This window comes from Manis pentadactyla, chromosome 2 (genome assembly GCF_030020395.1).
Source record: "Manis pentadactyla isolate mManPen7 chromosome 2, mManPen7.hap1, whole genome shotgun sequence".
In the NCBI taxonomy this organism is placed as follows: Eukaryota; Metazoa; Chordata; class Mammalia; order Pholidota; family Manidae; genus Manis; species Manis pentadactyla.
Window position 1 is genome coordinate 57608306 of NC_080020.1, and position 13840 is coordinate 57622145.

General features: G+C 36.7%; 1 pseudogene; it reads left to right on the forward strand.

The window, feature by feature from the left end:
- Nucleotides 1–9217: 9217 nt before the first annotated feature.
- Nucleotides 9218–13840, forward strand: part of LOC118913143 (protein BTG4-like) — a 32225-nt pseudogene continuing 27602 nt past the window's right edge.

The following is a 13840-nucleotide window of genomic DNA, read 5'->3' on the forward strand; positions in this document are numbered from 1 at the left end:
TGTTCCTTTCAGTCCAAGTTGGCAGTGTTTGGGCTGGTACAAAATTCTCAGAAAACCTTGGTGGTCTTTCCTTGTTAGTATTAGGTGGGTATGAATGGGATCCATACCATTAGATACAAGTGCTCTCTACAGGTCTTTGCTGGATAACCACAGTTCTAACCCTGGTTTTGTTGAAATGGACAGTTGGATCCCTAAGTCACATCCTTAATCTCTTTTTTAAATGTTTGTCCAGCAATACCTTTGGTCCTATCTCCAGAGCAAGATATCTGAGTAGGGTGATAATTTTGCAAATATCAAGTGCTGATTCTTTTTCACCTGGCAGTTTCTTCTTCATACTCTCCTTCACAATCTCTTCCTATCACATTTTTCTATAAGCAGCAAGGGGAAACCAGGTTATATCTTCCACATTTTGCTTGGAAACCTCCTCAGGTAAATCAAGTTTATCAATTGCAAGTTCTTCTTTTTACAGAAATAATAGCATATAATTCACCTAAGTTTTGTGTCACCTGTAACAAGAATCACCTTTCCTCCATTTTCCAACCACATATTCTTCATTTTCATCTGATATATCACCAGAAGCACTTTTAATGTTCAGATTTCTAGCAACTTTCTGTTCATTATGATATATTTTCCTAGGTAATAAAACCTCTCTTTTCTTTCTGGGACTTCGCTAGAAACATTGTTAACATCTACATTTCTATAAACAGTCTTTTCAAGGCAATCTAGGTTTTTCTCTATAACTTGCCTCAAAACTCTTCTAGTCACCCTCACTACCCAAAGCCAAAGCCACATGCACATTTTTAGGTTTTATTGTAGCAGCACCTTATTTCCTAGTACCAAAATCTGTATTAGTTTCTTAAAGCTGCCATAACAAAGTACCATAAACTGGGTGCTGTATTACAACAGGAATCTATTCTCTATCTGAGGCAGGTGATAGTAGGATGCAGGCAGATAAAGTTCAGGACCCTTGTGAGTTTCAAAAGCCCCAGTCCAACTCAGTCACTTAGTTGGATAGACCTCAGCTGCTCTGATTGTGTATGCCCTATGCAGATAAAACTCAGCCATACAAAAGTTCACTTACTTAGACCTCAGCTGCTTTCACAAGTTGGGCCCTATGCAAATGAAGCATTGTACTTTCAGCCAATCAGGAATGAGTTGCAATGTCATTAGTTCAGTTCCTTATTACCAGTGTGTGTGTGGGGCAGGACCTTCTCTCATGAAGCAATATAAACCCCAGACACCTCAGCCCTGACTGGCATCCTTCCTTGGAGCCCCTCCTGATTATCAGGAGCTTTCTTTTTTCACTCATTAAAAGAGCTTTGCTGGTTGTTGCTCTGTACTCTTGTCTTCTGGCTTCATTCTTTGCCACCTCTGAGACACAATCCTGGGAATAAACAGCATTCTGGCCAGTAACATAACTATCCTAGAGGCTACAAGATCTCAAGGAGTTGGCAGGGCCATGCTCTTTCCAAGTCTCTTGGGAAAAAAATCTGTTCCATGCCTTTCTCTTGGTTTCTTGTGTTGTTACAAGAAATCCTTGGTATTCTTTGGCTTGTAATTGCAGAACTCCAGTGTCTTCCTATGTTGTCACATGGTGTACTTTCTCAGTGACTGCACATTGTCTTTTTATAAGGACACCAGTCATATTGGATTGAGGGTCCACCCTACTTCAGTACAAATTTATCGTACTAATTATACCTGCAATAACCGTATTGGCAAATAAGACCATATTCTGATGTACTGGAGATGAATACTTAAACATATCTTGTTTGGGGACACAAACCCGTAGAAAGTACTGATGTATGTGACAACCTAGATGGCCTTCAAAAAATTGTGGGGTGAAAAAAACCAGACAAAAATGGCCACATATAATATTTTATATTATATTAAATATACAAAATAGGTAAATCAGTAGCTATAGAAAGCAGATTGGTGTTTGTCACAGATGGTGTGGGGCAGGGGGAGAGACAGAGGAATGAGGAGTAACTGCTTAGTGGATGTGGTGTTTGTTTTTAGAGTGATAAAGATGTTTTGGAACTTGTATTAGTCTGCTCAGGCTGCTGTAATAAAATACCACAGACTGGGTGTGTGTTTAAGTTTGTGTGTTTAAGTTTATACTGGACTAGGGTGGACCCTTAATCTAGTTTAAACAACAGGAATTTATTTCTCATAGTTCTGGAGCTTGGAAGTCTAAAATCAAGCTGCCAGCCAGGATGGTTCCTAGTGAGACATTTTCCCTTGGCTTGTAGATGGCAACTCTCTGGCTATGTCCTCACATGGCCTTTTTCCTGTGTATGCACACTCCTGCTGTCCCTTTCTTTTCTTATAAGAACACCAATCTTACTTTATTAGGGCCACACCCTTATAAGGTCATTTAACCTTAATTACTTCTTTAAATACGTTATCTCCAAATATAGTCAGATTGAGGGTAAGGGATCCAAGAGATGGATTTTGGGGGACAATTCTATCCTAATAGAACTAGATAGAGGTGGGGTTGCACAACATTGTCAATGCCACTTTGTGAGTCACTTCAAAATGATTGATATTGTTGTATGAATTTCATCTCAATAAAATAAAGTCAAAAAGCACAACTTCATTAAAATAAATATGCTTTTATTCCTTAAAATATTTAGTAACAGCATGTAAATCAATGTATCATGGGATTTTATTTTAGAGACTATGAAGAAAGTACCTCAAATTGGAATACTAATCTCTGAATGATAAAGCTAGCATTCTGTTGTTTAAGAAAACTACTACTTGAAAATAATTATTTGGAAGTAATTATTTCGAAATTATGTGGCAAGCCACTATTACTGCCTTTTATTGATTATTTGTATTTAATCATGTGTCAACTGTTTATGTTAGAATAGGGTCAGTTTTAAAGTATTACACAATCCAAGTTGCTATTGTCTCTTAATATTTGGTGACATTTAGGGTCGGTATTGGAAAATGAATCCAATTTTAAATAGGAATCATTGTTTACTCAGCTTTTAACTTTCACTAAGTAAGGAGTGATAAATTTAATTGAGATCATAGTAGGTAAGTAACCATCTCTATCATTCAAAAATGTTCCCTCTACCACCTCCATTATACAAAGCCTTGTACTGTAAATAGTTATAACTGGTAACTATCCTGTTGTTTTTGAGCACTTATATCTATAAGTCAAAGGTAAAATAAGGCCTAATATTCCTTCTGTTTTGATGGATTTGTAGTCCAGTTATGCTGAGACTAATAAACTATTTCCAAAAGTGACAATTCAAACTAAATCATTAAATCGATCAACGGCACTACTTAAACTAGTACGGTCCCATTTCTGTGAACATCGAAGAAATTCAGATTTCACCCTTCTTTGTTTACCTGTGGTAATAACTCTAAGATATGAGAAGATCTATAACAGCAGACATTACTATTATAGAAAACATCAGGCTTCTGGGCCATTAATGGGCACTTGGCATCCCTGTGTGGGAAATTTCAGTCTTCAAAAACAATTCTAGTTCATTCATAACAGCCAAAGAAAACATGGGGAGACACAGTCCCTGTATTCAACCAGAGGCCTTTCTGTATGTGCTGAATCCCAGATGAGATAGGAAGCAGTTGATCTGCCTTGAATGTGCATTTATAATACTTTCTTAAATGCCTGCAAGGCACAGCTTCCCTGTCAGTGCCCCACACCAGTTCTGGCATACAGGCATTTAGACTTAACTAGCACAACAAAATGCACAGGAAAGAGGGAGGGGGAAAAATGGGAAGGATAGAAGGGAGTAAAAAAAGGAGGGAGAGGGGAAAAAGGACAAAAGCAAGAGTATGAAAAAAACCTAAGACCAGTCTACCAGATTCACTCCCCAGAGTACCTGACTAGTCTGTTTTCATCTTTTAGTGTGAGGGCAGTACCTTCTCCATGAGGGAACAAATGAATCCTGCAAAACTTATCTTATTTTTAAGGAAATTTAGTTGGAGGTAAGAAAAGAGGACAATAATCACATCAGTTCTAATCACCTAACTATATTTTGATTTAAAAGTGATTATTATCTATTAAGTTCCTTTGCATGCCTACATTATAATTTTTCACATTTATTTTTGCACTTAGATATGACATGTTTTAGTCAACATTGCTAAGATTCTCAGAGTCCCACATGACCGGTTCATAACCAAGAATAAAGCAGAAAGCCAAGGATCCAACCTCCATACTTGAGGCCTCTGGGTCTCAACCTTAACACAGAAGATCCTGGGTACCCAAGTCTATCTTCATAATTTGTATGAATTTACCATTTGTTCTTAATTTCCCACCATTCTTTAAAGCCAAGAGCAAAGTACTTATCTAAGACTAGCAGAACTTCCTTGACAAAAGAAGGCTGAGTAGTTGTCTTGAGCAGATTGGGATCCCCAGTCACTGTACAGCATATTTTGTACTGTCCTCCCTACTGAATTCCATCCTCTTGGATTTTCTTAAAGAAAATTATTTCATTGATTTATGAAGGGAAGATCAACCTGGTTTTGCAGTCAGGCAAAGTAAATGCATATCAGGCTTAGAGAATGCTGTAATTTCTAATTAAAGAAAACTCTAAATAAAGACAACTAAACATACACCTTTTGTGCTTTAAGAAATCATAGGAATTATCTACTGCATTGTTTCACAAATCAAGTGCTGTGAAAAACTTTATTATCTGGTGTTGTTAAAATTATAGGGGTCACAAATACAATTACCAGACAATGTAAGTGAGTGTGCCTAGACAACTAATATATAATTAGGAGGAGTGGGGACTCTTGGTGAACCTGAAAGTTTATTTTCCTTATTCTCTGTATTCTCTTTCTAGCTTATATTCAGCTCCGGTGATTATTGTCAGCAAAACCAAGAATAAAGCAGAAAACCAAGGATCCAACTCTAGTTCATTCATAACAGCCAAAGAAAAAAATGGGGATTTTGGACTCATTTTTGCAAATCAAGTTTATTTTAAGAGAAAAATGCATATTTTAAATTTATGCGAAATGTATTATTTTTCAAATCTCAGCAAATATATCCTTAAGAAGCACATCTCTGAGGCAGATCTAACCACCTGATGGTCACTTTGTGGGCTCTGTTTATTAAGTGCCCAACCCAAAATTGATCTCATGGGTAAACATGCTTTGGAAATTCTGATATAGAAATCTAAAAATTGCTCTAAGAGTTCAGAATCAGGATTTAAGTGGAACTGCAAATCCTCAAAGAGAATATGATGTATAGAAGAACTTAGGAGGCTAATATTTGTGAGTCCATTTTAGAACCACCAAGCTTAGTTCAACATTTATTGATTGGCTATTTGAGTAAAATCATATTTTTTAATTTCACAAACAGATATTTAGAAATGTCTTAAGTACCTGAAGTCAAATAGGAGAGATGTATGCCAATTCGGAGACTCTTAATATAATCTAGTAAATATTGAAAAAGAGTTATGTATTCTCCTAAGAAAGCAACATATTTCTCTCTGGAGCCTGGCTACCTTCATGTGGGCATTAATTCATAAGTAAATCATGTCCTAATCCTACTGAACACTCATTTTATATAAAGAATTGCCCATATTCTATTTTCAAGCTCACCAAGTATTATTTTCATAAATTTCTTTGTCAAAAGAGATAGACAAACAGATTAACCAGATTTTCTAGCAGTTATGTTTCTCATTTTAAATTAGTAAGTAGATATACTGGTTTTCAACATTAGTCTTTTTTTACTTTGATAGCATATGCTAGCATACTCAATTCTAATAAAATCTGTAATAATGACAAAATTAAATTTATGAAGCAATTCTGGGAACCAAGCCTAATTGAAGATTAACTGATTATATTACTTTTCACTTCATGGGGAACTACCTGTCTAGCTAGACAGGCAGCAATATCCAGGTTTTTATGGACTCCTTGTGTTAGCCAGTTGAAATATATTTTAAAACAAAGTACTAGGAAAAACTACAAATAGGAATTTGGAATATCCTGAACACACACAGTAGTTATTAATTGTATCAGTATGTGACAACTTATATATTCTTGGAAGATTTGTAATGATAACACAAGTGGGAACTTCTAAATAATACATTCAAAATGATCATGAAGTAAAAAAAGAAAACATTTTACTTTATTGAACATTCAAGCAACTGATGTTACACAAAACTAAAATGCTCTCAACAGTAACAAAAAAGAAAAATATTTTACAGAAAATGTTATTTTGGTTTTCCAGGTTGATGGCATAGAAATGGAAATAAATTTTAAATAACTTAAATTAGCTCCATAGAATTAATGAATAAATGCCAAATTTCTTCTAAATGTCTTTCCCAGTAAAAATTTCAGAAGGATGTCCTATGAAAGGAAGTTTTTATATTCCTTTTATGCCAGAAATTAATGACAAGGAACTCAGAGAGAGAGAGAAAGAATTTGAAGATTTTTTTGAGTTTGATTAAGTCTCATGAATATGTGAAGGAATGGTATCCAGAACAAAGTAAACACTACATCTGTCATAGAAAGGAAGGAGAAATGTTGGATGGAAATGCAGATACGTTTTTGTTTTTGTGTAAGGATTTAATGGTACCTCTGACATTTTCTCCTCAGAGATAAAAGGAAGTGTTAAGAAGGAAGGTCATCTTTAAAACTGAGGGATGAGGCAGAATTATTGGAATCTAGAGGTATAAGAAAAAGTTTTTATATACTGATGGATTGAATGTGAACAGGAACAAACTATGAAGACAAAGACAGACTAATTAACACTGAGGACTCAATTGCAGTTGGAGTCCCTGGATCCAAAAATGTTGGTATACTTTCTTCTATGATTCTGTCATTAGTTTTCTGCAACTCAGCTACAGGCACAGAATTGGATTAATCAGTTATCATGCAGCCATGGCCAGAGTAAATTTTACAGTGTCACACAGTCTGGTGTAGAAATAGATATAATTGGGGAAAACCTCAAAATTTCAAACTGAGGGTCAAAAAAGAAAGAGGACATGTGTCTCCTGATATTTCTATTCACCCAAGTGTCCCCGTGCTCACTGGCTAGACAAACACAGTTGATTTGCGTGCCAGTTGGTGACCCTGAATGACTTCCCTATTTTCTTTCTTTTAATGATTTTACTATGAGCAGTTATGACCCTACCATTTGCTGGCTCTTGAACAATAGTACTAATCCTATATACGCCAGATTAAAAGTTATAAGTCAATCTAACAATTATTAAATGAACTGTATGCTATTCTTTTACACTGCTAAAAAGCCTTTTTAATAGCAAGTTGAAGAATATGTGAAAAGCTATAGTATTTATGACTCATGTCAACAAAATTTCAAAGCTGTCTGATAAAAAATGAATTTGAGCAAGAAATTCTGACGATATCCACGACTCAGGAAGATCAGATTAAACCCTATTTTTTCAGTAATTATTCTTTGTCTCAAATGATTTTTGAATATATAAACAAACTTCATCAGAAATCTTTCAGACACCTGAGATCCAGTGTTTAAAATGTAAGCATAGTACCTCCATAAATAAATACGGAATACATTTTCTTCAGTGTTCTTACAGAGCTCCATCTTTATAAATTCTATTTCTGTCATTTCAGTGTGTAATTATTTCTGTTGATCAAAAGGACTAGAAAATAAAATGTAACTGAATTAAATGTGCTCCATATTTTATTGACAGTGCAAATTATATAAATGTAAAAATTAAAATTTCATGTATTTCTATGTAATTTTTCTTCTAAGATAGTCAAAATTATTTTGCTAAAAGGTGAAGTACAAATTTTTATTAACAAATATACAAACTCTAAATCAATATTATTAGATGAGGCTGAATTATTTTATTTAATTTTTTAAAATTGGATTACATTTCATTAAGTATTTTTATGAAAATGAAACTCAAAATTTCTTTGTTCTAGTGGACAATGTAAAGAATCAGTATCATACTCCATACGTTTGACTAGATGTGCACATAAATTTGCTGGTATACTTTCTTCTATGAATCTTCTATGAATCGCTTAATATTGCAAAATATTTATCAAATGCCACGTGCAAGTGTTACAAACATTGTTAAAATAAGTAACTCTGGAATCAAGAGAAATAAACATATAGTATTCAACTCTACTGGAAAATAATGTTTCATTCTGCAAGTATCTGTGTTCAGGCAATCTGAAAGGAGGATTTGACAATGTACATTTTATCTTGCTAAACTGTTCTGCTTCTCAAATCTCCTGCCCTGGAACAGTCCCCAACACTGGCAACAGCCCAGCGCATTTAGACAGTACCATCTTTTGTTCTCAAGACTACAAGGAGGGAGGTGGGAGTGGTGCTTCCTTGGGCCCTGAGGGTGATAGGAGGTGTGATTTCTGTTGTTCAAGGGCTGAGCACTGGATCCAGGTCCAGAGTGGCAGAGACGCAAGTATGTTCTTTGTTAAACTATGTGTGTGTGTGTGTGTGTGTGTGTGCAAAAGACAGAGGGGGAGGGAGGGACAGGCAAGTGAAGGTTTTACTTAGACCTTTAAAACAGCCTGTTTGATGGGAAATTAGCAACAAGGCTTTATTGGGCCAGGCAATAGAGTTTCGCTACCAGTAGGTGATAGAAATTAGTTGCTCAGCACCTGGGATCTTGAGCTCGTTGCAAGCTCGTGTTACTCCCTGGGCGGCGCCGAGGGGCTTGGTCTCCAGCGAAGCGCTCAGGACGCAGCCCTCGGCCAGCGTTAAGCATGTGGGTGTGGTGCGCAGCCGGCACTACGCCCTCTGGAGCCTGGGATGCGTGTGAGGCCCTGAGGCCAAGTCCTCATGCCGGAGGTGCTCTGCTTCATAGCCGCAGAGCCCAGGCCTCCCACCCGCTTGGCCTCCTGCAGGCTGGGCTGCGCTGGCGGGCTCAGCAGCCGCTGGGACACCTTAGGCTTCTGCGTGTAGACGAAGAGAAGACCATAAAGACACGGAAAACGATGAGAAGAACCAGGAGACAGACTAAATGTGGACTTAGTCTTTCACATTGGGAGGAGAATCCCCAGCAAAAGCCGCCTTGTTGTCCAGGTAATTCAACACAAGTTCCCTGGGTCACTTTCAGATAACCCTTCTTTTCCCACCATAGCCAAGTCAGTTCATCCTGTAAGAGCCCAAGGAGGAGGGGGCCGAGAACACATGCAGAAAAGCAAAAAGGACAAGAACTTGAGTATGGTGGGAAGTGACTGAAAGAACCACGGGGAAACAGATGAAAAGGTGAGTGGAGGCAGGCAGGAGGCTGCGATGAGGTAGGTAGGTGCGGTGGGTTCCTGTGAGAGCTGAAAGGACTGAGACACAGATGCCCAGACTGAGAAACCTTTAGTATGTCGGAGGAAGAGCCATGTTACCACTGTTTATTTCCATCCTGTTTCTATCTTCAATTCTCTCTCTACCCAAGGCCAGCAGGTGGACGGAGAAATTTATCAAGAGGCTGAGGATGTAAAGCAGTAAATTGTTGTCACCTGTGGGAGGAAGTATACACAGCATGGGAATGAAACTAGGGTAGGGAATTGATGCTAGAGGGTTTCCATATCTGCCAGTAACCGAGGATAGCTAGTTTATGAGCTATATGGTGAGTTTAGCTGGCCAAGAGTCTTTCGTAGATTATTCTCAGTCGAACTGTGATTTTAAGACTCTCAGACCAGCAAAGGCACAGGACTCAAGGCCAGGATATTTAGACTGGTGGCTAGACAGTTTACATCAATTCATTTATTAAAAATGTTATTTGTAGGCTATATTACAGGCTCTTGAAGCAGAACCATTAGTGTTATGACCAGGAAATGTACATTAAAATCATCTCAATGAATACTACAGCCCAATAGCAAACAGTCCTTTTATACATCAAGATTTGAAGAAAAATTGTCTCTATATATTCTCTGTGGTTTAGGCAAAGATTATCAGACCAGACTTTAGACACTAAGACAGTCTACAGTGTATTATCAGAGGAGACTAACTTATTTACATTTTGTTTCCTAAACACATGCATTTTAATTCAACAACATTCAAATGTAGTTAAGATTTATTTTATGTATGTTTCTGGTACTTTGAGGCAAAGTGAAGCTTTGAAAAAAAAAAGTTTACATAAAACATTTTTGTTTTTAGTTAAGTCCATTAGCTCATTGCCATGATTACTGAAGGATCATAAAGCTGGGGCTGTGTTGTTTTTGAGTCACATTATTTCAGTACACATTTTGCATGCATCCTATTTATAGGCCTTAGATATGTGGAATCTCGAAGCACATTCTGTGTCTGTGCCATTAATTTCAGCCTGATTTTCTCCCCAAGATTATGTTCTTAATGAAAATGAACCAGAGGGTCAAGTTGCCTAGAGTTTGCCTTAATCAGTGGTCATAGGGTTAGTAGTTATTTTTGTAATTGATCATGAGTAACAAAATAAAATTCAGTGATTATATTTAGAACACCAAGAAAGAACTACAATGTGTAAAAGGAGAATAGTTTATTAAAAATTTAAACATTTATTTTAGATTTGAGTACATACCCTATGCTCTCTCCCAGTTTTGACCTAGGTTATAATGGCAAATTTATATTTATTTTAAGAAAATTTTTCTTTAGAATACTGATATTAAATGCATTATATATTTCCTGATATATCTAGATAATATTACTCTTGTATTATTCATTACACTGGTGCCAATACTAAGAAACCAGTGAGGTTAAATTGACAACCCAGGGTCAAGAGAAAAACTACTAATATAATTCACCTTTTCTGATGCTATATCCCACCTGACTCTCTAGATTCTCTGTGGATAGACAGACATTGTGTTCAAACATTTGAAATCATTCCAGTTTGAAGATAAGAGTTCCAGAACTGCCAACAGACATTTTCATCACTCATCTGAAAACAAGCACTGAGGGATACAACAATAAAATAATGTCTCAAAATATCCTGATTTTTAAAAGTGTAATATTATGACATGAAAGGAATATTTAAAATCATATTTTTTTGAGAAAGCATCTCTCATATTTATTGATCAAATTGTTCTTAACAACAATAAAATTCTGTATAGGGGACTCAATGCACAGTCATTAATCAACCCCAAGCCTATATCTCAACAGTCTCCAATCTTCTGAAGCATAACAAACAAGTTCTTACATGGTGAAAAAGGTTTTACCTAGTGAATAAGTTCTTACATGGTGAACAGTGCAAGGGCAGTCATATCACAGAAACTTTCGGTTTTGATCACTCATCATGAACTATAAACAATCAAGTCAGATATGATTATTCGTTTGATTTTTATACTTGATTTATATGTGAATCCCACATTTCTCCCTTATTATTATTATTATTATCATTATTTTTTTAAATAAAATGCTGAAGTGGTAGGTAGATGCAAGATAAAGGTAGAAAACATAATTTAGTGCTGTAAGAGGGCAAATGTAGATGATCAGGTGTGTGCCTATAGACTAAGTATTAATCCAAGCAAGACAAGGGCAACAAAACATCCACAGATGCAGAAGATTTCTCTCAAAACAGGGGGGGTGAGGTTCTAAGTCTCACCTCTGTTGATCCCCAATTTCTCACCTGATGGCCCCACTGTGACTGTGCCTGTCTTAGGTTGTTCCTCCCTTGAGGAATCTTACCCGTCTCTGGCTAACCAGTCATCTTCCGGGGCCATACAGGGAAATGAAAAGTTGGTAAGTGAGAGAGAAGCAATATTGTTTAAAAAGGTTAGCTTTTTACTTCTTTGCAGATTTATGCCCTGTGGCTTCTATGCCCAGTATTTGTCTTGAGGTATCTTTACCACTTGGAAGAATTGTGATACTTGGTAATTTTTGATATGAGGCACTAATTCTTCTAAAGGGTTGTAATTAGGAAGGAAGAAGAAAAGCTATAGAAGTAGCAGATGGAAGAAAATATGGGAAGATTGATTATTTCTTTGACATATCTTTTTTTAGAGTAACATAAGAATGTACAGGTTTTAAACTACTTATTAAATTGTGCACATACATTAACATAATAGGAATACAGCTACATAAAAAAAGCAGACCTACAATTACCAGCCATATCCAGTGAAACCAAGAAAACCAGTTAGTACCCTAGGTATTTGTGAAAACTTATCAATGATATGATGGATATTGTCTAACTGAATTTGAATAGTTTGAGAAAAATAAGACATATAAAAACAACACATTGCTGGGAACTGTTCACATCCCATGTGTTCTTTTAACAGTAGATAGTCTATAGTTGCACGATTTTGGAGCACTGCAACTTGCACTTCTCCTAATTCTTGGTTGAGTTCCAACAGTACAGATCCAGTCAAATTTGTTGTTTTACTGTATGCACAGGCCAGCTTAGATATCTCCTTCTTCATTCCAATGGCAAGTCCAGGAACCGGTGGGATGAATGCAGCTACAACTGCAGCAGCGCCAGGATCTTTGTTGAAGTTTTTTGATGATCATCTTCTGGAATGACTCTTCCAGAGGATGTTGATGTTGGAAGTCCTTCTTCATATCGTATCTTAATTCATTTTCTGGGTAGCCAAATTAGGCTTTGATCCTGTGTATAAACATAAACAAACCCTTTGCTCACACTTTGATATGACGTTTATACCATTGTGAAGAACCTATTGAAGATCACCACACAGGAACTGCTTTTTTTTTTTTTTAAGAGAAAGTAATATTATCAGAAAAATGTACTTCCATAGCTGATCATCTGACACCCTTTAAATGATCAAAATTAAGGATATGTAAAGCATACATTAATTGTTGATTTGCAGTTAGTTTTATCCTATCAGGGAGTAATCCCCCTTTTCTTTCTCTTTTTTTTTCTTATAATTAATCTACAATTACATGAAGAATATTATTTTTACTAGGCTCTCCCCTACACCGGGTCTCCCCTGCGTACCCCATTACAGTGACTGTCCACCAGTATAGCAAAATGTTGTAGAATCACTACTTGTCTTCTCTGTGTTACACAGCCCTCCCCTTTCTCCCACCTCCCACATTATGCATGCTAATCATAATATCCCCTTTCTTCTCCCCCCCCTTATCCCTCCCTACCCACCCATCCTCCCCAGTCCCTTTCCCTTTGGTACCTGTTACTCCATTCTTGGGTTCTGTGATTCTGCTGCTGTTTTGTTCCTTTAGTTTTTCCTTTGTTCTTATACTCCACAGAAGAGTGAAATCATTTGGTATTTCTCTGTCTCCGCTAAGCTTATTTCACTGAGCATAATACCCTCTAGCTCCATCCATGTTGCTGCAAATGGTAGGATTTGTTTTCTTCTTATGGCTGAATAATATTCCATTGTGTATATGTACCACATCTTCTTTATCCATTCATCTACTGATGGACACTTAGGTTGCTTCCATTTCTTGGCTATTGTAAATAGGGCTGCGATAAACATAGGGGTGCATCTGTCTTTTTCAAACTGGAGTGCTTCATCCTTAGGGTAAATTCCTAGAAGTGGAATTCCTGGGTCAAATGGTAAGTCTATATTGAGCATTTTGAGGAACCTCCATACTGCTTTCCACAATGGTTGAACTAATTTACATTCCCACCAGCAGTGTAGGAGGGTTCCCCTTTCTCCACAACCTCACCAACATTTGTTGTTTGTCTTTTGGATGGTAGCCATCCTTACTGGTGTGAGGTGATATCTCATTGTGGATTTAATTTGCATTTCTCTGATAATTAGCGATGTGGAGAATCTTTTGATGTGTCTGTTGGCCATCTGAATTTCTTTTTTGGAGAACTGTCTGTTTTTGGAGAACTCCTCCGCCCATTTTTTAATTGGATTATTTGTTTTTTGTTTGTTGAGGTGTGTGAGCTCTTTATATATTTTGGATGTCAAGCCTTTATCGGATATGTCATTTACAAATATATTCTCCCATACTGTAGGGTACCTTTTT